This window comes from Callithrix jacchus, chromosome 12 (assembly GCF_049354715.1).
Source record: "Callithrix jacchus isolate 240 chromosome 12, calJac240_pri, whole genome shotgun sequence".
NCBI lineage: Eukaryota > Metazoa > Chordata > Mammalia > Primates > Cebidae > Callithrix > Callithrix jacchus.
This window is the reverse complement of record NC_133513.1, coordinates 67437582-67461650: the sequence shown is the minus strand read 5'-3', so window position 1 is coordinate 67461650 and position 24069 is coordinate 67437582. Positions and strand designations below refer to the sequence as shown.

General features: G+C 38.5%; 1 long non-coding RNA gene and 1 pseudogene across 3 annotated transcripts in view; one reads left to right on the top strand and one right to left on the bottom strand.

Moving 5' to 3' along the window:
* LOC118146327 (uncharacterized) overlaps positions 1 to 7062 on the bottom strand; it is a 78945-nt gene extending 71883 nt beyond the window's left edge. The window contains exons 1-3 of one of the 3 annotated variants that reach the window (XR_013524959.1): positions 6801 to 7062; positions 1372 to 1576; positions 775 to 842 (exon numbers count right to left, since the gene is read on the bottom strand). This is a non-coding gene — a long non-coding RNA (uncharacterized LOC118146327). Of the gene's footprint in view, positions 1 to 774; positions 1577 to 6800 lie in introns of all 3 variants that reach the window. The other 2 variants (XR_008475528.2, XR_008475527.2) reach the window with 2 other exon arrangements.
* Positions 7063 to 21360: 14298 nt separating this feature from the next.
* Positions 21361 to 21479, top strand: LOC118146461 (5S ribosomal RNA; annotated as a pseudogene).
* Positions 21480 to 24069: the final 2590 nt, after the last annotated feature.

Sequence of the window (24069 nt, the reverse complement as noted above, 5' to 3'; positions counted from 1 at the left end):
TTTTAGTGGTACTTCCTTTCCACTTACAGAAATACCTGCAACATTTTGATTGCCCATATGTATCTAAAGTTGACTCACATCCTAGGAGTAATGGAAGGATGCTTACCAATCAGATTTTGCAAAAATGAAAGGATTGTTGGAAAACCCTGTACAGAAGGCATCTCAACAACATATACAAATAAACATGTATATGGTGTTTACAGAAGAGGCAGGGCTGGGAGGGAAAAGAAAATACAATATTGCAACAAGATTTCTTTAAAATGATTAAAATTGCAAGTAGAGTGTGTTTGTGCTACAGCTGTAGGTTTCTGGATTGCAGTCTAATTTTGGCTTTTTTTTTCTAACCATGGAATTGTGAAATACAGATCAAATGCCATTTCAACAAATATAATTACAGTACACGACAAATTCCAGTTAATGCTTCACAGAAACAAGAATAAGACACCCAGCAAAAGAAAATAATTTAAACAGCCCCTTGGAGCTTATTCAATCATTCAACTCTTCATTCAATGACTATTCATTATATAACTACTATGTAGGAAGCATTGCACTAGGAACTAAGGAAACAATGAATAGAATACGGTACTTCCTCTTGAAGATCTTACAGATCAATGACAGAGAAAGACATAAATGAATGATTACAGTAATGAGTAAATAATATCTTAAGAGTCACACACAGGGTATGAATGTACAGTGGAGAGCGTGTGTCTTAGTCTGTTTTCTGCTGCTGTAACAGAATACCACAAATTTATGTAGAAAAGATATTTGGCTCACCATTTTGGAGGCTGAGAAGTCCAATGGGCTGCATCTGGTGAGGGCCTTCTTGTTGTGTTATAACATGGCTGAAGACCAAGTGAACATGCAAGACAGACAAAATGGGCCGAACTCACTCTTTTTATCAGAAACCCACTCCCATGGTAACCAACCCACTCCTGCAATAACTACATTAATCCCTTCATGAGAGTCAACCCTTTGTGGCCTAATCATCTCTTAAAAGCCCACCTCTTGATATTATTACAACAGCAATTAATTTTCCAACACATAAACTTTGAGAGTTACATTCAAACCATAGCACCATAGCTACCTCTGCTGGGACATCATCAAAGGAGACATGATTGACTACTTTTTGAAGATAGAGGGGAGTTTCAGGTAGGAGGGGAGGCAAGGGAGTAGAGCCGCAAGAGATGAGGTTGGAGAGCTAGGTTGAAATCAGGTCGTAAAGGGCTTGATGCCTTGCTGAGGACTGTGGACTTGTACAGTAGGCCAAAGGAAGCCAATGAAGAATATTCAGGGACTTGCAGGGACTTGGCCAGGCACAGTGGCTCGAGCCTATAATCCCAGCACTTTGGGAGGCCGACGCAGGTGGATTACCTGAGATCAGGAGTTTGAGACCAGCCTGGCCAGTGTGGTGAATCCCCATCTATACTAAAAACACAAAAATTAGCCAGGCTTGGTGGCAGTAATCCCTACTACCTGGGAGGCCGAGGCAGGAAAATCCGCTTGAACCCAGGAGACAGATGTTGTAGTGAGCTGAGACTGCTCCACTGCACTCCAGCCTGGGTGATAGAGTGCGACTCTGTCAAAAAGGGGGAAAGGGGAAAAGAAAAGAAAGAGAATATTCAGGGACTGAGTCCGGTGGGTATTTCCGAGAAAATCACTACTGCACCAGCGTGGATGATGAGCGGTATGGTTATCCAAACAAGAATCATGAAGACCTGCCGGGCGCGGTGGCTGACGCCTGTAATCCCAACACTTTGGGAGGCTGAGGCGGGTGGATCATGAGGTCAAGAGATTGAGGCCATCCTGGCTACCACGGTGAAACCCCATCTCTGCTAAAAATACAAAAAATTAGCCAGGCATGGGAGCATGTGCTACTCGGGAGGCTGAGGCAGGAGAATCACTTGAACCTGGGAGGCAGAGGTTGCAGTGAGCCGAGAACGTGCCACTGCACTCCAGCCTGGGTGACAGAGCAAGACTCTGTCTCAAATAAAAAAGGAAAAAAAAAAATAGCCGGGCACGGTGGCTCACGCCTGTAATCCCAGCACTTTGGGAGGCCGAGGCGGGCGGATCACGAGATCAAGAGATCAAGACCATCCTGGTCAACATGGTGAAACCCAGTCTACTAAAAATACAAAAAATTAGCTGGGCATGGTGGCACGTGCCTGTAATCCCAGCTACTCAGGAGGCTGAGACGGGAGAATTGCCTGAACCCAGGAGGCGGAGGTTGCGGTGAGCCAAGATCGTGCCATTGCATTCTAGCCTGGGTAACAAGAGCGAAACTTCGCCTTAAAAAAAAAAAAAAATAATGAGGACCAGAAAATATAGAGAAGTAGGCACAGTTTTGAGAAATATTCGGAAGTTTCAGGGGTCAAGACGTTTTAACAAATTGAGTATTTTTAGGAGACAGAGATCTCCAAAATGTCTGAAGTTTTCAGCTTGACTGACTGAGTAGATGGTGATTTTATTAAAATTAAAATAAAAACAAAGGAAGAGGAGCCGTTTTGGAGAGGAGAAGGCAAGTTTGGTTTTGTAACCAAATAATGAGCAGGAATTGACTATGAGACATCCAGACGGAGGTCAAGTAGGCAGTTGAAAATACAGAACTGGAATCAGGTTAGCCTGCTTATTTTGGGCCTCATTTTTTGTAAAGAAAACAAGAGCCCCTGAAAGTATAATCCTTGATATCTCTTAGAATAAATTATTAATAAACTAATGTTCTCCTCTTCTTAGGACTCTGTTATCAAACTATATAATTTGTTTAAGAGGGTGGAGATATTCACTGTTTCTCAAAGCTGTCAGCTTAAGGCCAAGTCTTCATAATTCCATAAGAAATTATTCATATTTTTTTCAAAAAGAAAGGCTATGAAAAATGAGATAATATATTAAAGGAAATCAAATAAATTTACAATAAAAGATCATTAGGAAATGAAATCTTGTCATCCTGGATAAATGGGCCCGATTATTATATTTAAGTCAAACAAAATTACTGTCCATGTATCTATTAAAGCATTTATAAGTGTCAAAAATCGAAATGTTAGGATTCTGACTGTAGGTGTAAAATCAAAGTGATTTTGATAAGTTTAAACAATCTTTTATTGTGAAGAAAAGGCAATTTAAAATCAAAAAATGATATAAATATCACAGGAAGGTATATAGATTCCTTTTATGAAAGATTACCAATGATTTGGGAGATTAGAAAAAAAGAAACATTATTTCCACAATTAAGCATGACAATCAGATGATCTTAGCTCCAAATAACCAATTACAAAATTTTCTTAGGTTGGCAAAGTCTTATATTCTCTTCTTAAAAAACTGAGGAAGTTGCTGAGATAAATTCAACTTGTATAGAGAAACGCAATCTGCTGCGTGTGTGTGTGGGCGGGAGGTGTCCATCTCTCTCTCTCTCTCTCTGTCCAACAGAAAACTTAAGTCATTATTGCTCTTTTTTAATGAGATTCTGTCTAACCAGACCCTTAATTAAGCAATTAAGCAGATATTATTCACTCTTATTTTAAGAGAAAGAGACCAAAGATAAGAAAAGCATGCACATTTATGTTGCTGCTGTTGTTGTTCTTGAATTGCATTGAATCCATTATTGAGGTTTCCCAAGGATGACTCTCAGATCCCAGAGAAAACTGTAGTTCTGGAAGCTGGATGGTATGTTCACCTGTACCTGCTTACCAAACCTGGAAGGGTGTAGAAAGCACCTATGTCACTTAAGCCATTCATGTTTTGGGTTCTCTCATGTGCAAAAAGATGACTGGACTAGATGATCTCCAGAGAAGTTATTGCAAACCTTGAGATATATTTTCCAAACACAGATCCCCAGACCCTACCACAAATTTGTAAATCAGAAACTTTGGTGGGGAAAGGAAGTTTGTTCTGTTTTTTTAAGCTCTTTGAGTGAATCCAATGAACAGTCACATTGCAAAACCATAGCACTAAGCTACCAGTTTTAAAGCCTATGAAATTATGAATCCAAATATTTTTTCTTTTATTTTTTAGTTTCGCTTTTGTTACCCAGGCTGGAGTGCAATGGTGCAATCTTGGCTCACTGCAACCTCCACCTCCCGGGTTCAAGCCATTCTCCTAACTCAGCCTCCTGAGTAGCCGGGATCACAGGCAGATGCCACCATGCCCAGCTAATTTTTTGTAGAGACGGGGTTTCACTATTTTGGCCAGGCTGGTCTCAAACTCCTTACCTCGGTGATCCACCTGCCTCGGCCTCCCGTAGTGCTAGGATTACAGGCATGAGCCACTGCACCCAGCCAGATATTTTAAGATTCTTTTTCTTTTTTTGAGATGGAGTTTCGCTCTTGTTACCCAGGCTGGAGTGCAATGGCACAATCTCGGCTCACCGCAACCTCCGCCTGGGTTCAGGCAATTCTCCTGCCTCAGCCTCCTGAGTAGCTGGGATTACAGGCACGTGCCACCATGCCCAGCTAATTTTTTGTATTTTTCGTAGAGACCGGGTTTCACCATGTTGACCAGGATGGTCTTGATCTCCTGACCTCATGATTCACCTGCCTTGGCCTCCCAAAGTGCTGGGACCACAGGCAAGATTCTTAAAAACAAGAATTCAACAAAACAAGATACATGACTATCCACTAAATTCAATACAAAATGTGGAAGTCTCTGTAGTTGACACCCTGGCACCACTGTAATGATGATCATACTGTTCTTCCTACCCATGACCCAGTCCTGGCAGCAGGGACTTCCAAGAGTCCTCACTAGAGGAAACTTCCAAGTTTCCTCACTAGAACTAGTCTGCTGTTTCCATCTTTTCTCTTATTCTTCTGTCAATTTCATTGCCCATTGTAGAACCAATAGGATATTTTTATACATAGGAGATTTACTATAAGGAATTGGCTCACGTGATTATGGAGGCTAGCAAGTCCAAAACCTGCGCTGTGGTCCAGCAAGCTGGAGACCCAGAAGAGCCAGTGGTGCAGATGAGACGAAGTCCAAAGACAGTCTACTGAGAAATTCCCTCTTGCTAGGAGAGACTGGTCTTTTTATTCTATTTAGACCTTCAACTGGGCAAGGCTCAGCTATAATATGGAGGGCAATCTGCTTTACCTAAAGTTCGCTAATTTAAATGTTAATTTCATTCAAAAGCACCCTCCAAGCTAACACAAAATCAACCATCACACCCACCAAGCCTTGAGTTGATCAACAACTGCACTTAAATCAGACTGGGATCCCGCTGAGGAAGGCTCTCTTCCTCCAATCTCTGCTCATCCAAAGTAGATTCACTATTGTAAGGATGTTCATTTTCTCCAAATTATGTTATACGTTGAATGTAGTTCTGTTCAATATTCCCCGAGAGGTTTTTTTTAACCCTATTTACCAGATGGGTGATGGGAATAAAAGAGAGTAGCTCCGTGGCTGGTTGGTTCATATGAGGTTGAAGATTCATTGGAGCTGTGGTACTGGGGGAATAGAACTCAAAAGCTAGACAATGGTGTCCCAGGGTGGGGTAATTTAAATTGAAATTATGCAGGCACTGATAATTATAAGGTCTTGGGTATTACCATGTATTTTTGTTGGAGATTCCTCAGATGCTGACCTTCAGAAAATGATTCGGGTGCAAATAGTTTATTTGGAAAATTATTCCAAAAAATATTATCAGGATAGTGGGGAAGTCAGACAAGGAAGGAAAATAAATGAATAGAGGATGTGAAGTCAACTAGAGCTTAAAAGCTTAATACCACTGGGAGCTGTAGGAAGGAGTATAGAACATGTTCCCCAGTTATTCCACTCACAGTCCTGCCATCTTTGGTTGTGGGTTGTTCTGCAGTTTAGCTGTTAAGTCTCCTGGAACCTGCTACCTGCTGTGTGAATGGGGAGGGTGAGTTCCCACAGTTACGTGAGGTCAAATCCATATAATAAATCCTGTATCATTACCAGTAAAGGGGAAAAAAGGATTACTTACACATGGACTATTGTATGCCTATTTCAAATGATACAGAATTATATCTATTAGAAAAATATTCAGAGCTGACAGGCAAGGGAGGTGAGAAAAGAAATTTTAAAAAATAAATAAATAAAAGAAAAACATACTTAAATTTTCTGATTTCAGTAAAGAAGACTATAAAATAGAATATCCCATTTTCTTTACATCCCTACCCACAACTACTCACAAGAAAACATTTAGAAAAACACACGTACAAGCATGAACAGTGGTTGTCTTTGACCAGGTAGCTTATGGCTTCCATACATTCTGCATAAAAGAGTGAAATCCATGAAGGAAGTTTCCAGTTTGATCCCCTGGGTCATAGCCCTTCAATTCTTGAAGATTTCAGGCCCTGAGTTATGTTGTGTTTTGCTCATCCATTTTTTTTTCCTTTATTTAGGATATGTTTATGGAAAAAAACTTAGATGCTTTCCATAAAGAGGGTTGGGGTAGAAAGCAGGGATTTTAATAGATTTAACTCTTGTGCTGGTGCGACAGTCTTATTGCATTGTTAGTGGCAATGCTACGACTTCTTTACTAACTCTTCATCCAGCTGCCATTCAACAATGTCAACTGTACAGACTTTGTTAGTCTTGGCTATTGTAGGTGTCTTTCCAGGCAATGTGATGTGATCATTTATCCTGCAAGATATTTCAATGGAGCTATTAGAAATATTTGGGGGGCTTTGAAAGAGCTCATGACTATGTCCTAATTTAAAATATTCTATTTCTTTTTCTTTACCTCTGATTGATTGATTTTAAAATGATGTCACAACTTAAATGGCACCATAATCTTATTTGAAACTATTCTGTTGCATAGACACAAAAATGTAAATCATTTTCACCTCTACTGCCAAAGGGAAGATAGATGTTATCGTATTTTTGCTTCTTATTTAGAGTTTCCCTCAGGTTTTTTTTTTTAAAGCAAATTCCTCCTTTGCATGAATCAGAAAATTCTCTACCATATCAGTTTTATCTTGTGCAGCGTCTTCAGATATACATGGAGCATCTGTGGGTTGAGAAAGTGAGTCTTTTAATTCTCTTTTTGAAGCCAACAATCTGTCCTGAAATATGAGAAAAATATATAACAAAGAAAATGTATTTTCATTTAGGATGTACTATTGTTGAATTCTAAACAATATAGTTATAAATAAAATGTAAGTATTTAGAAAATTTTTTTGGAAAAAATTTTACAGACTATACAAAACAAGACAAGAGCATGTATGTACTACTTACTGTATTTCTGTTAAGCTCAAGGAGAACTTTGGGGTTTCAAATAATGATTTATTGGATGAGAACAATGTTACAGAGATTTTTGCAGGCATAATTAAAACAAGTTAGTAAAAACACAGTAGAAGTACTGAGAACAGATTGAGTTATTATTTAAATATGCACATATTTAACCTTAGAAAATTCTAAGACTAAAATTTTATGATATATTCTTATAGCCAAAAATAATAACAAATAGAAGAAAAACTAAACCAGTGAACTTTTTTGTTTGGTTGGTTTTGTTTTTGATTTTTGAGACAGTGTCTCTCTCTCATTCTGTCACCCAGGCTGGAGTTGCAGTGGTACAATCTCAGCTGGCTGCAACCTTCACAACCTGGGCTCAAGGCTTCCTCCCACCTCAGCCTCCCAAGTAGCTGGGATTACAACGCATACACCCCCACCCTTAGCTACAAAAAGTATAGAGCTGGGGTTTGCCATGTCACCCAGGCTTTTCTTGAACTTCTGAGCTCAAATGACCCATCCACCTAGGGCTCCCAAAGTGCTGGGATTCCAGGAGTGAGCCACCACACCTGGCCACTAGTGGTTTTTAAAGTACTGTTTGGGGACACCTGGAGTTTCAAAAACTCTTTTAGAGTTTCTAGAGGTCAAAACTATTTTTGAGCCCATTGGTCCCTGAGTCATATTTTCACACCTTATGTTCAAGGAAGCTGGGATTTTCCACCTGCTCTTTGGGCAGGGTAAAGCAGGAAACAGACCCACCAAGATTGCAACCCATAAAAGAAAATGGAGGTTTTATTGCAATATAAGGAAATTACTTCAAGGCAAGGAAAAAAATCTTTATTTCACAGGTAATTGAAAATTTAAAATAACAAGACTTTTAAAGATTGAGTTAGTTGTACAGGTGTCAGGCTGGAAGAGCACAAAGCCAGGACCAATCCTCAGTCCTCTGACTCCCAGACCTGGGTTATTTGCCCCACACTTAGACCTTTTCTGGTGCAAATATATCTGACAAAATAACCAAAACCACATCTTTCTCAAATAAACTGTTAGTACTAGGAGAAAATTAGGGAATATTGAAATTATTTCTTCATGGAAGAAGGTATATAATTTTGCCTTTTAGAGATAATAGGTCACCTTTTAGAAAAGTTATTGACATGTGAATGAACTGACTCCACCACCTTATAACCTAGAACCTAGAACTTTATAGGAAGCCTTCCAATCACCTATTTTGCAACTGTAACTCTGCTGCACCTTACTGGGGACTTGCTGCTCTTGCATAGTAGCTTTAAGGGCACTATGTTGGCATTGCTTTGCAGACCACATGTGCCCAGCACTTTGTAGGATTGCATTAGCATGCAACAGAAATAAGTACCTTTGTTTAATCATAAGTACTTCTTCCGACGCCAGTGGTTGCCTACTAATTGTCATTCCCAACCTACATCTTCCTTAGGCAAAGCCTCTTTCCCAAGACAAATTTTTTAAAACCTGATACTTTCCTAACCTTCCTTGCAGACAAGGCATGAAAAGGTGACTCAAATTTGGCCAAGGGACTCTGGTAAGGAATTTGCTGAGGATGGCTATAAATTGTGTTCTTCTCCAAGAAGACACAAGAGAAAAAATTCTCCCTCTCTTTTCCTGTGGATGCTGCAATATGGAACCTGGGTCTACACCAGTCATATGAATGAGAGTCAAAGCTAAGGACAAGTCAAAACGCTGACCGTAGATAGCACAGTGGAAAGATAGAGCCTGGATCTTTGACGATATCATAGAACCAGTGAATTAACCCTGAACCACTCCACCTTTGGACTTCTTGTATGCAAAATCACAAATGTATTTTTTAATTTAAACCAGTTTAGGGTACTGAAAGTATCCTAACTGATGCAATGGCTTTCCAGGGATCCAGACACCTAGAGAAAATTAAGCAAGTTTCTTAGACTACTGCATACCTTATGCAATAGGCCTTACCAAGTACATATACACTTATAACTCAAATATATGTGACAAAATAAACAAAAACACATCTCTCTCACACTGGGGAGAAATGGCGGGGGGACATTGAAATGACTTCTTCATGGAAAAAGTTGTATAATTTTTGTCTTCTAGCGATAATAGTTCTGCTATCGGAAAAGTTATTGATATGTGAATTAACTAACTCCACCACCATTCCTAGAACTTTGTAAGAAGCTTCCCAATATCTGTTTTGCAATTGTAACCCAGATGAGCCCTCCCTATGTTTTTGCCCCAAGTCCTCCTTAAAAATTAAAAAAATACCTATATGAAATCAAATGATGAGTAACCAAGTTCTCATTGTAGACTACGGGTTATTTTTGAGTGTTTTCCAAAATTTCTGTAATGACAAAAAAATTGTAAGTGTCCAACCATTCCATCAAAGACCACGGGAAGATTAGTGCCTCCCAAGACTCAACTCTTGGATTCAGCTCTGACTATAACTTCCTACTCCCAATGGACTCTTAGGCTCACTGGAAGGCTTACTTCCTTCATTTAATGTCATCCCAAACATTGCACATGGCTCTTTTTTGCTTTAACTTCCCAAAGCCACCACTAACATAAGGTTACTGTCTATATACCGCTTTTAATGAAAGATTCAACCGTGAATGTTAGGCATCCTTGTTTTTAAATTTCCCTGACCATCCCTGTCATTAATCATCCTTTCTCCTTGGGCCCTGACCTCCCAATAGGCTTCTGGGCCCTGCCTCTTTGCCAGATCGCTTTATAGCTCCCCCACTGTGTCCCCTTTCCAGTCCCCTTACACCCCTATTTCCTGGGAAACTCAAGAATTCCTCTCACCTATTTAGCACAACAAATGAGCAGTCTCTTTGTTTCACCCTCTCCTGGCAGAACTGCTAGAATCACCTTTTCAAATCAAAGAGATCCACTAGGTTATTTTCATAAATAAAAATCCATCTTCCCTGAAATGAACTGTGGCATTCCTCTTGTAAGATACAAGAAGCAGCAGATGCAGTTAGTTTTTGGTTTTCAATAGCAATGTTTTTCTTCTCACTGTGCCAGAATGCAGTTACTTTGCAGTCATTGCAACAGGATGTTAAAAATGAAACAACTTCTGCCTCCATTTTAGGAGAGGCCTAATGGCCAACAAGTGCCAAGGCTCATGGCATTCTAATTTGTGTGCTAGGCCATATAGGCAGGACTTGCCAAAAGGGTAGCTAAAAAATACTTGTTGGCACTTAACCCACCACCCCATCTAAGAATATAAAAGGGGTAATAAAACAAGGATATAAAAGGTTTGAAGTTGTAAAAGAACATAGAGAAAATGTATTTGGAGTTGCTGATGTTTTGTGCATTCCTTCCTCCCCCAATGAGGGGAAAAGGATGGAGGAACTTGTGAGAGAGGGAATTGGAAGAGAATCATTCAAAAAGCCCAACATACCTCCTGGAATAGAAGTGTCAGAGGCATTTGAACCAGAACAACTCCATCTTGAATAGTAGCTGGGCAAAATAAGGCTGAGACCTACTGGCTGCATTTTCAGATGGTTAAGGCATTCTAAATCACAGGATAAGATCAGAGGTCAGCACAAACTAAAGGCCTTCCTGATAAACACCATGCAGTAAAGAAGCCAGCTAAAACCCACCGAAACCAAGATGGCCATGAGAATGACTTCTGGTCGTCCGCATGGCTACACTCCCACCAGCGCCATGACAGTTTACAAGTGCTATGGCAATGACAGGAGGTTAACTTATATGGTCTAAGAAGGGAACACATGAAAAATCCACCGCTTGTTTAGCATATCATCAAGAAATAACCGTAAAAATGGGCAAACAGCAGCCCTCAGGCCTGCTCTGTCTATGGAGTAGCCATTCTTTTATTCCTTTACTTTCCTAATAAACTTGCTTTCACTTAACTTTATGGACTTGCCCTGAACTCTTTCTTGTGCACTGGATTCTTTCTTGTGTGAGATCCAAGAACCCTCTCTTGGGGTCTAGATTAAGACCCCTTCCCTGTAACAGAAGGAATAGAAAGACTGTGTGGATGCATTGGGAGAAAACTGCATCTTTGGCCAGGCACAGTGGCTCATGCATGTAATTCCAGCACTTTGGAAGGGCGGGATCACCTGAGGTCAGGAGTTCGAGACCAGCCTGACCAACATGGAGAAACCCCGTCTCTACTAAAAATACAAAATTAGCTGGGCATGGCAGCACATGTCTGTAATCCCAGCTACTCAGGAGGCTGAGGCAGGAGAATCACTTGAACCTGAAAGGCAGAGGTTGCAGTGAGCCGAGATGGCACCATTGCACTCCAGCCTCCAGCCTAGGCAACAAGAGTGAAACTCATCTCAAAAAAATAAAACTAAATTAAAATAAAATAAAATTGCATCTTCACCAATGACAGTACAAAAATGCATGTGTGTTTCTTGTGGATCAGCAGGGATCAAACAGGAGGGATTTGTCCTGAGACAGCTGAATCTTGCCCAACAGAGTTTCTCAAGGAGCAAAATGACCCAAATGAGGGAGGGACCATTGGAAGTCCAGGGGCAAGAAGGAATTCTCAGTGACCAGCCAGAGAGTGGACTTTCTTATGCCATGAAAACTACAGTTAAGGGTACCCAGCATGGATATTTTTGCAAGGAACCCACTGAGAGAGAAAAAAAATCCAAAATGAGAATACTACATACTCAGCAGGCACTGTCACCAAATGTGATTTGTGCCAGTAATCAAAAACCTTTCCTGAGACTTACCTCTCTTCCCTCTCCTCAATCCTGAGGGAGCCAGAGACAATTAGGTAAAGAACAGAAGAACCAGGTGAAGAGCAAGAGAAGAACAACATAGACAAGTGAAAGAACCCAATCACATTTCACATCCCCAGCTGCAGGCTTGCTGACCTGAAGCAGGCTCATGCTGGAAGGAAGGAGAGCACACAACTCTGAAGGAGACTCTGGGTGTCAATTATTACACTGGCTGGATAAATCAGTTACTGAAATGAGCCTCTTTTTAGGACTTAATGTTACTAGAAACTTTTCTTCTTCAAGACTGATGATAAAACTATTACCAGAAAGGGGTCCCAATCCAAACCCCAAGAGAAGGTTTTTGGATCTCACGCAAGAAAGAATTCAGGGCCACTTTATAAAGTGAAAGCAAGTTTATTAAGAAAGTAAAGGAATAAAGAATTACTACTCCATAGACAGAGCAGCCCCAAGTGCTGCTGGTTGCCCATTTTTAAGGTTAGTTCTTGATGATATGTTAAACAAGGGGTAAATTATTCAGGCCTCCCCTTTTTAGACCACTTAGGGTAGTTACTTCCTGTTGTTGTCATGGCATTCGTAAACTGTCATGGCGCTGGTGGGAGTGTAGCAGTGAGGACAACCAGAGGTTACTCTCATCACCATCTTGGTTTTGGTGGGTTTTGGCCAGCTTCTTTACTGCAACCTGTTTTATCAGGAAGGTCTTTAAACTTGTATCCTGTTCTAACTTCCGATCTCATCCTGTGACTTAGAATGCCTTAACCATCTGGGAATGCAGCCCAGTAGATTTCAGCCTCATTCTACCCAGCCCCAATTCAAGATGGAGTTGCTCTGATTCACATGCCTATGACAAAACTTATGGAACCTATGCAAAAGTTTATTCAGGTAAGAGAAAAAAAGTAGTCCACACAGAGTATTTGATAAAGCTGTGCAGAGTAATCTGCGTATCTAAGATCAGGTAGGAGCTTGTAGGATATGACAAACACACAAAGGAAAACAAAGTTCAGCAGTCAGGAAGAATGATAAGGATCACTGAATGTGGCCTAAAGGAAAAGTTCTATTTTGCACATATTCTTGGATTTGTCTTGGTTTTTGGTTGTTGATGCTGGTTTTGTTGTGGTTGGTATTCTGTTTTACTCAGTGTTGTAGGTCCATTGTTTGAAACGCTGCCTGGCACACAGTAGGTGCTCATTAAATGTTTATTAAATGTATTGTTGGATTTGAAACCAGAAAACAATGAAGAGATACCACTGTCTTGAAAAGAAAAGAAAATGCCAACATAAAATTCTAGAATTGCCAGGTGCTGTGGTTCACGCCTGTAATCCCAGCACTTCGGGAGGCTGAGGTGGGTGGATCACAAGGTCAGGAGTTCAAGACCAGCCTGGCCAATATAGTGAAACCCCATCTCTACTAAAAATAGAAAAATTAGCTGGGTGTGGCAGCATGTACCTGCAGTCCCAGCTACTTGGGAGACTGAGGCAGGAAAATCGTTTGAACCTGAGAGGCAGAGGTTGCAGTGAGCCAAGATCGTGCCACTGCACTCCAGCCTGGGTGACAGAGCGAGACTCTGTCTCAAAAAAATAAATAAATAAATAAAATAACATTTTAGAATTGTAAAATACTGAAAAATAGTTGCAAGAATAAAGATAAGCCAGGAGCAGTGGCTTAACACCTGTAATCCCAGAACTCTGGGAGGCTGAGGCAGGAGGATGCTTGAGGCCAAGAATTCAGGCTGCAGTGAGCTATAATTGAGCAACTGCACGTCAGCCTGAGCAACACAGTGAGACCTGCCTCTTCAAAATAAAAACAAAGCAAAACCTGAGAAAATTCCTTTCTTTTTTGGGGGGTGGGGGCACAGAGTCTTGTTCTGTCGCCCAGGCTGTAGTGCAATGGCACCCTCTCAGCTCTCTGCAACCTCTGCCTCCTGGGTTCAACTGATTCTCCTGCCTCAGCATCCCGAGTAGCTGGGATTACAGGCACAAGCCACCATGCCTGGCTAATTTTTGCATTATTAGTAAAGACGGGATTTCACTGTGTTGGTGAGGCTGGTCTTGAACTCCTGACCTCAAAGTGATCCACCCACCTCGGTCTCCCAAAGTGCTGGGATTACAGGCATGAGCCACTTTACCAGCCTTCTAAAAATTTTTTATAGAGACAAGATTTCTCTATGTTGCCAAGGCTTGTCTAAAACTCCTGGACTCAAAGCAGTCCACCCACCTCAGCTTTGCAAAGGATTATAGGAATGAGCCACCTTACCCAGCCGAAGTCATTCGTAAAGGAAATTGTAAGGGCTATATATAATTCTGCGTGAAAGTTTGGAGATGCAGAAAGAAATGAAGAGCAATTCAAAAACCAGTATTTAAAGACACACAAATGAATGCTAGCCACAGAAAATACAACTACTATTAATAATGCCCCTTAGCAGAATAAAATATACAACACTTGCATGTAACTCAAATGCGAATTAATGGAATTAAGTGTTTTAAGATCCTTGTACGTTCTGGGAAAAAAATAAGTGCCAATTAACATTTTTCTTTATAAATTAAGAAGGCCTATAGTCATCTTTAAGGTAACTACTGTAAGTCTAATTTTTACAATGTGATAATAAAAATTATTCATTCCAAAACATAAAGGAAAAAAGAGGAAAAGAAAATGTAATACAGAATAGCAGAGATAAGGATCAGGGTATAAAAGTAATTACATTAAATGCAAATGTTAAATGCCAGTGTACCCGAAAGCCTAAATTTAAAAATAAGGATAGTCAACTCAAATTCTGAAAAGCTCTGCTCTTTATTTATTTATTTTTATTTATTTATTTTTTGAGACGGAGTTTCGCTCTTGTTAACCAGGCTGGAGTGCAATGGCGCAATCTCAGCTCACCACAACCTCCGCCTCCTGGGTTCAGGCAATTCTCCTGCCTCAGCCTCCTGAGTAGCTGGGATTACAGGCACGCGCCACCATGCCCAGCTAATTTTTTGTATTTTTAGTAGAGACAGGGTTTCACCATGTTGACCAGGATGGTCTCGATCTCTTGACCTCGTGATCCACCCACCTCAGCCTCCCAAAGTGCTGGGATTACAGGCTTGAGCCACCGCGCCTGGCCCCATCTCTGCTCTTTATAAGAGACACATCTAAAACACAAAGATTCAGAAAGATTGAAAGTAATCAGTGAAATAAGATATACCATGTAAAAATTAACATTACTATCAGAGCAATTGTCTTTGGAGAAATAAGCACTACCAAAAATAAATAGGAACACTTCAAATTAAAGAAGATATTAGGAATAAATAACAACCCTAAATTTGTGTGTACCTAATTATATTACTTCAATATATATCAAACCAAAATTGGGAAAAGTAGATAAGAGGAAAAATACACAATTATAATGAAAGAATGTAGCATATCTCCCTCAGTAACCTATAGAAAAAGCAGTTAAAAATCAGTATGTATTTGGAGGCCAAGGTGGGTGGATCATCTGAGGTCGGGAGTTCAAGACCAGCCTGACCAACATGGTGAAACCCCATCTTAAAAAAAAATAAAAATCAGTACGTAGTTGTGTTCTCTGCTTAAAAAAAAAAAAAAAAATCAGTATGTTTTAATATGTATATACAAAATGTGTACAATACAATTAAAGGACTTAATCTATTGGACTAAGAAGAGTGCTACCTCACAAATTCAGACCTCATATTAATTAATTATAAGTTAGGCTGCAGAGCAAGTCTCAACAACTTCAAAAGCTTGAAATCATACAGAGTGTGTTCTAGTAACTATAATACAATTAAACTAAAAGTACAAAATAAGGATAATCACACAGCCCCACATCTTTGAAAGTTAAGAAATAGAACTTTTAAGGTAAATTATCGAAGAGGAAAAAAAGAAATACAACTTTAGCATGTAAATCCATGAAGAAATAAAAATAAAAATTAGGAAACAGTGTGGACTCGCTGCACAGTGATAAAAACACTACAAATCAAAACACATGAGATACAAGTGAAACAGTGTTTATAAGAAAATTTCTTCTCTCCAATGCACAGGTTAGAAAATAAAAAATGCTGAAAGTAACGAACTAAAAATCCACTTCAAGAAATTACAAAAGGCAGACAACATGGACTCCAAGAAAGTAGAAAATAGAAATAATAAAGAGCAGAGATTAATAAAATATAAAACAAACATATACAAATTAACAAATCTGAAAGTTAGCTACATGAAAAACTAATAAAATTAATAAAGCCATGGGGAGAATTGTAAAGATAAAAATAGAGAAGGAAAATTAAACAATAGAAAGAGTCAAGAGGGAAATATTCCCTTATACTTTGTCCTACATTAAAAAAGTAACTTTCTTCTGATGCAATTGAAAAATTTAAAAATGAAATGAACAAATCTCTAGAGAATTAAACTTTCCACAAGTTTTGTGAGAAATACAAATGTGAATAGTTCTAACAATTAAGAAATTGAATCTGTCATTAAAAATCTCCTCATAAGGCTGGGCGCGGTGGCTCATGCCTGTAATCCCAGCACTTTGGGAGGCCAAGGCGGGCGGATCACGAGGTCAGGAGATCAAGACCATCCTGGCCAACATGGTAAAAACCCGTCTCTAAAAACAAAAAAATTATATATAAATAAATAAATAATAAAAAAAATTAAAAATCTCCTCATAAGGAAACTCCAGGTCTAGATGTATTTATCAGCTAATATTGCCAACTATTTAAGAAAAAAAAAAGCCAATCTTACATAAAATTTTCTAAATAATAGAGAAAGAGGGATATCCTTCAACTTCTTTTATTAAAAAAAAAGTAATCTGGATACTAAAACTTGACAAGGGCTTTGTAAGAAAGAAAAAGATTGCAGATCAGCCTAATTATGAAAATCAATGCAAGTTCCAAATTAACTATTAACCAGCTGAATTTATGCAGCAATATGTAGAAAGGATAATACAATATGACCAAGTAGCATCTGTTTCACAAGGCTATTGGCAGGAGGTCTCACTTCCTCATCCCGGAGACCTCCATGCAGGACCATTTGAGAGAACTCATGACATGGCAGCTAGCTTCCCCCAAAGAAAGTAAACCAAGAAAGAGTGCAAAAAGGAAACCACGAATGCCTTTTATAACCTAGTCTTGAAATCACACACCATCGCTTCCACTACATTCTGCTCCTTGGAAGCAAGCTGCTAATTCCAATCTGTACTCAAGAGGAGAAAAATTAAGCTCTATCTTGTAAAGAAAGAGTATCAGGGAACTTGTGGATGTGTTTTTTTTAACATCACAATAGCTAACCAAACAGAAAAAGAGATACAAATGAGAAAAAAGAAAAAAGTTCAACTTCATGCAAATTAAAACAAAAATTACCATTTTGATCTATAAATGGTGAATTTTTAAATTATAAGACTCAGTGCTGGAAATGATGGTGCAGTAGTCACCATGATAAAATGCTAGAGAAGTCCTAAACTTTTACAGCCATTCTAAAGAATAATCTAGCACTATGCATCATGTGATTTGACCCAAGGTGTAGACTTCTAGTTGTCCCTCCAAATTTATTCTTCCCTGTATAGTAACAGTATGTTCACTAACCTTATGGGGCCCATTTAGAGACTATATTATCCAGACTCCTTTAAAGCTAGGCGTGACCATCTGACTAAGTTGTAAACAATGGAAGATGAGCTGAAGTGATTTTTGCAACCTCAATGTCACTTATTTTAAAGGAAATGATCTTCTGCTTCTATTCTTTCCGTTATCCTATAGACTGGAATGTGACCCAGAATTGATCAGATAAAGACAACCCCAGAAAATAGAACAAGATGGAAGAAATTGAGTCCTTGACTTTCTAGTAAACCAGAGCCACCCAACTTTCTGGACCACTCAACTCTGGATTATGTTTTGGGGTCTCCTTCTTATAGCAGTTTAGCCCACTCCCTAACTATAGTTTTGCAGACTATATGTTTAGAAAACCAACAAGTAAAAAAATGAAAATGATGGCCAGGCATGGTGGCTTTTATCTGTAATCCCAGCACTTTGGGAAGCAGAGGCAGGTGGATCACAAGGTCAGGAGTTCGAGACCAGCCTGGCCAATATGGTGAAACCCTGTCTCTACTAAAAATACAAAAATTAGCCAGGCGTGGTGGTGCATGCCTGTAGTCCCAGCTACTTGGGAGGCTGAGGCAGGAGAATCTCTTGAGCCTGGGAGGCAGAGGTTGCAGTGAGCCTAGAACGAGCCACTGCACTCCAGCCTGGACGACAGAGCAAGACTCATCTCAAAAAAAAAAAATGAAAATGGCATTAATTAATCGAATAGCTAATAGAGATGTCTAGAGGTGAGATAAATATGTAATACTAAAGTGCATTCAAGTAAAATACTCAAAATTATACTAAAACTATAGTCTGATAGTACAGAAACATACCAAAAACAGTAGGTTAAAATGCACAAACTAGTATTTTATCAGTTTTATTCAGATCATTTTTCATAATTGTAAAACCATATGCTTCTGTTAAAGAAAACATGATGATAAACATTATAAATACATTTTTTAAATTTGTTCTTAAATTTAATCTTACTCAAATTTAGATTTTTTTTCAGGTTTATATGAATGTATATTTATTTGATTTGGTTTTACATAGTACAAGTAATTTTAAATATTTTATTTTGCATCTTCTTTTTCCTTTCACTAAACAGTATCATGAGCAGTTTTCCATGGCTACATAATCTCCTATCATTTGGTCATATCTTAATCTAACAATTTAATAAATATTGGGTCTCTTCTCATTTTTTCTATAATATATACTGTTTCATTTTCCATAATTGTTGAATGCCTCCTTAATTATTATAGCAGATTAAAGTCTTAAAAGTTAAATGACTGAGTTGAAGGGCATGAATACTATAAATCTGGTAAGTTATGAAAATTTCCTGCAGAAGGATAACATTAATTTAAAATGCTAGCAGCATTTTCTGAGAGTGTCTCTTTTATTGTAGTTTTGCCAACACTGAGTGTTAACTTTGTTTCGTCATCCCAATTAATTATAAAATAATAATGTTCATTAAATGATTAGACAAATATTTATCAAGTGTCTATCTAGGAATACAGTGGCAAGCAAAAACAGAACTAATCTCTGATCTCTTGGTGTGTGTGATGTGGTATAAGTAGTAGATATTGAACAAATTATGAAAACTAAAATATTACAAACTGAGATCAATGCACTGAAAAAAATGGGTAGACTATTATGAGAGTGGTTTAAGATAATGGTCAAGAGACAGCTAGGGAGTTTTGAATAGGGGTCACATGATTGGATCTGAATTTTGAAACATGCCTTCTTAGCTGTAATATAGAGAATGAGGCTAGGCACTTTGGGAGGCCAAGACAGGTGGATCACCTGAGGTCAGGAGTTCAAGACCAGCGTGGCCAACATGGTGAAACCCCATCTCTACAACAAATACAAAAAGTTAGTCTGGCATGGTGGTGGGTGCCTGCAATCCCAGCTACTCGGGAGCTGAGGCAGGGGAATCGCCTTAGCAGAGGGAATCGCCAGGAGGCAGAGGTTGCAGTAAGCCGAGATTGCGCCATTGCACTCCAGCCTGGGTAACAAGAGCAAAGCTCTGTCTAGAAAAAAAAAAAAAGAGCAAATATGAATTAATGAACAAACAGAGTAGATTAGGAGAGACCAATTCATCAGTTATTGCAAAAAAAAAAAAAAAGAGAGGGAGAAAATGATAGTTTCTTTCTTTTATTTTTTGAAAATGGTAGTTTCAACTCCAGTTGCAATATTCTAGTTGAAACTACCATTGCAGTAAGTTGAGAAGTTCAGAAGGATGTCAGTGGTATTTGAATCTGAATATGTTTGATCATTAGATTGAACACTGTTCTGAGTGTTTGTTGGCATTCTACATTTTGTGCCTACATATGTGTGAGAGTGAGACAGTGATTGACTGAGAGGGAAAAAGATGGAGACGGATATTAAGCTAGTCTTGCTTTTTGGAGTTTTGTTTGTTTGTTTTTGCTTACTTTCAATTGAAGTTTTCAGAACTTCCTTGATTAATTGTGAAAGTCCTTGATCAGTGACTGTATTTCCATCACAGTTCTCCAGACAACTGAAGAAATGCTAGTGGCTTACAATTGCAAATGTCATGTCTTCTTTGTAGACCTGTAGAATGGCAGGGGACCTCTGCTTTGAGCTTACATGGAGACAGGTCTGCTCCACATCTCTCAATCTGGGACCAGTGTCTTCTCAGGACATGCTCATCCCAAGACAGATGGCAGAAGCATAAGAGACCAAAGCAAACCATGCAAGCATATGTAATGCCTCTGTTTTTATCATATCTGCTAAATTTCCATTGGCTAAAGCAAGTCCTGAGGCCAATTATAACATCAAAAAAGCCTATATGTTTATTCCACATATTTTACTTGGAGGCTTTGCCAAGTCACATGATAAACTAGGCAATTTGTAATTTTCTTGCAGACAGAATGTAAGGAGTTAGGAACAATGATATAACCTACCAAAGGACATTTACCTTTTTTATTTTTTTATTTTTTTTTGAGACAGGATCTCGCTCTGCTGCCCAGGCTGGAGTACAGCAACATGATCATGGCTCACTTTAGCCTCAACCTCCCAGGCTCAAGTGATCCTCCTACCTCAGCCTCCCAAGTAGCTGGGACTATAGGCACATGCCACCACAGCTGGCTACTTTTTTTTTTTTTGGTCTATTTTTTGTACAAACAAGATTTTGCCATGTTATCCAGTCTGGTAACAAACCCGTGTGCTCAAGCAATCCTCTCACCTAGGATGAGAGGATTGGGTGCATGAGCCATGGCATCCAGCCTATCATTTGTTCTTTATATATGTATCAGTATTTTTTCCCAGGATTTTGCCATCAACTTTTTTATTCTATTCAAAAATTTCATGCAATCAAAGTTATAGATGCTTCCTTTGCATTTTTTGCAAAGGAAATCCTTGCCTATTTTAAGCTCTGATAAATATTTACTTAAATTTTTGAGTAGTTTTTATCATTTCTTTTTCTATACACAGCTATTTAACTCATCTGAAATTTATTTGGAGTATGTGATATAAAGATCTGATTCCTACTTCCCCGGTTAATTAATTACCAAAAATTTCTTTTTTTTTAAAGAGATGGGGTCTTGTGCTGTCACCCAGCCTGGAGTGCAGTGGTGCAATTATAGCTCACTTCAGCCTCAAACTACAGGGCTCAAGTGATCTCAGCTTCCTGAGTTGCTGGAATTACAGGCATGAACCACTGTGCCTTGCTAATTGCCCAAAAATATGTTAATAAAACTTTCTGTGTACAATATGAAGAAAACTACTTTGTTGAAGGTGGATCATGAAGCAAAATTTCAATAAATGAATAAATGTGACATATATCTAGACAAGAAAATTAAAGGTCATGGAGTTTTCCATTCATAAATAATTGCTACGTATTATAGACTGAGGACAACTTGAAAAAGAAAAGAGAAGTCTACGGCCATACCACCATGAACATGTCCAATCTCATCTGATCTTGGAAGCTAAGCAGCATTGGGCCTAGTTAGTACTTGGGTGGGAGAGCACCTGGGAATACTGGGTGCTTTAGGCATTTTAAGATTAAAAAAAAAAAATTAAAAAAAAGAAAAAAGAAAAAATGCTATGTAAAAGCAATGAAATATCAACAGAACTTTTTTTTCTGACAGCAAATAATAGAATATGTCTAGAAAAATAAACAATGAAGGATAAGTTATGAAAAGTGCTAAGCTAAATATTATTAATTACAATTATTAAATACTATGGTTTTGGTGGCAAGAATCGAAAGACCAGTAGAATAAAATAGTCTAAAATGTATAAAAATTAAATATATGACAAAGAAAACAAACCAAATCAGTAGCAGAGAAGAAGATTAATTTTTGAAATAAGAGGCAAGTTTCTTTAGGGAAAAGATTTGTTTGATACATTTTGCTAATTATCCTTCTGGGATCAATAACAATCATAAAATTATAGCCATATTTCCTTTGTATACCAACATAAATTCCAGGCAAACTAAAGTTTTAAATGCATACTCAGAAAGTAAGTAAACAATGAAAATAGAAAATGTTAGGAGAATGTTTGCATAAGTTCAGACCTGGGAGTTATTCTTAAGGAAAAGTGAAAACTACATAACAAATCACTAAGAAATGTAATTACATAAAAATTTAAACTGTCTGTGTGGCAAATGAGACTATACCCGGCTAATTTTTGTATTTTTTATAGAGATAGGGTCTCTCCATGTTGCCCAGGCTTGTCTCAAACTCCTGGTCTCAAACCATTAACCTACTTCAGCCTCCCAAAGTGCTGGGATTACAGGCATGAGCCACCACACTCAGCCAAAATGGATCTTTTTTTTTTTTTTTGACGCAAAACGCTACAAGTCATTCAGTATGAAATAGATAATATGAATAGCCATATAACTATTAAGAAAGTTTAATTCATAATTTTAAAACTCCCAAAAAAGAAATATCCAGACACAGATGGTTTCCCTGGAAATTGCAATCTTGTGCATCCCCAAGAGAAACGAAAATTTCTTTTCACACAAAAACCTGTACATGAATGTCTATAGCAGATTTATCCGTAATAGCCAAAACTGGAAACAACTCAGCTGTCTTTAAATGAGTAAATGCTTAAACAAGCTGCAGTATATTCATACCTTGGAAAACTTCTCAGCAATTTGAAGAAATCAACTGTGGTTACACACAATATTTGAACAAATATCCAGAGAATTATATACGGTGAAAAAGAAACCAAACAAAAAGGTTACATACTATATTATTTCATTTATGTAATATTCTTAAAATGACATTATAGAAATAGAGGAAAAAATAGTAATTGCCAGGGATTAATGATATGGAGGGGTTAGGAGGAAAGTGGGTGTGTCTATAAAATAACAGGAGGGATTCCTGTGGTAATAGAAATGTTCTGTATCTTGACTGTATTAATGTCAATATCCTTGTTTCGATATTGTACTATGGTTTTGCAAGACATTACTATTGGGGAAAACTGGGTAAATTTTACACAGAATCTCTCTATTATTGTTTATAATTGCCTGTGAATCCATCTAAAATTGTCTCAAAATAAAAAGGTTAATTTTTTTAAACATACATAATTTATGATTCCACTTATATGAAGTTTCAGAATAGGTAAAATTAGCCTATGGAGATATAAATCACATCAATATTTCTTCTGGTTGGATGGGAGAGATGAATGGATTGGGAAGAGGCACAAGGGAACTTTCTGTTTTTCAAGAAAAACAAATGAATATTGGTAATAACAGCGAGCTTTGTGGCATTTTATCTTTCCCTAGACCCATCCCTTACTCCCCAGTTAAGCAATACCCTTAAAAATAATAGCCCACATTTGCCGGGCGCGGTGGCTCAAGCCTGTAATCCCAGCACTTTGGGAGGCCAAGGCCGGTGAATCACGAGGTCAAGAGATCAAGACCATCCTGGTCAACACGGTGAAAGCCCGTCTCTACTAAAAAATATGAAAAATTAGTTGGGCATGGTGGCGTGTGCCTATAATCCCAGCTACTCAGGAGGCTGAGGCAGGAGAATTGTCTGAACCCAGGCGGCGGAGGTTGCAGTGAGCCAAGATTGCACCATTGCACTCCAGCCTAGGTAACAAGAGCTAAACTCCATCTCAAAAAAAAAAAAAAAAAATAGCCCACATTCTTGGTAACACAAAGAACAGACAGACCTCACTTGAAAAAAATTGTCTTTATATGATCTGTCTGATGGCTTCCCGAAAGACCCACTCAAAAGGCTTATCTTTATTTTGCGTAATTGAGTAACTAAATGCTAAATCCACTACCCACAGGTCATTTGTCAAAAATATTTCCAGGCAAACATTTTAGTTGCTACCTGAGACAATGGATAACATTTGTAGCAAACAATACACTAACCAAAATCTTGAGAAGAAAGCCAGGAGAATGAGATTTACATATGGGCTTTGATTACTTCTGGAAATCTAGACGTCCACACGCATGCCCAAGGCAATGTACATACTCAGAAAAGACCAGAGAAAGCCCTAAGACCTTATCTCTGACTGACCTCATGGCTCTGCACAAGCAGGAAGTGAAGGCAAATGCGGAGTCATCAGTTGCCTGGCTGAGTGTTGGAAGATATGCCCCCAAACATACACATGGCCCTTCCACAGAGTCT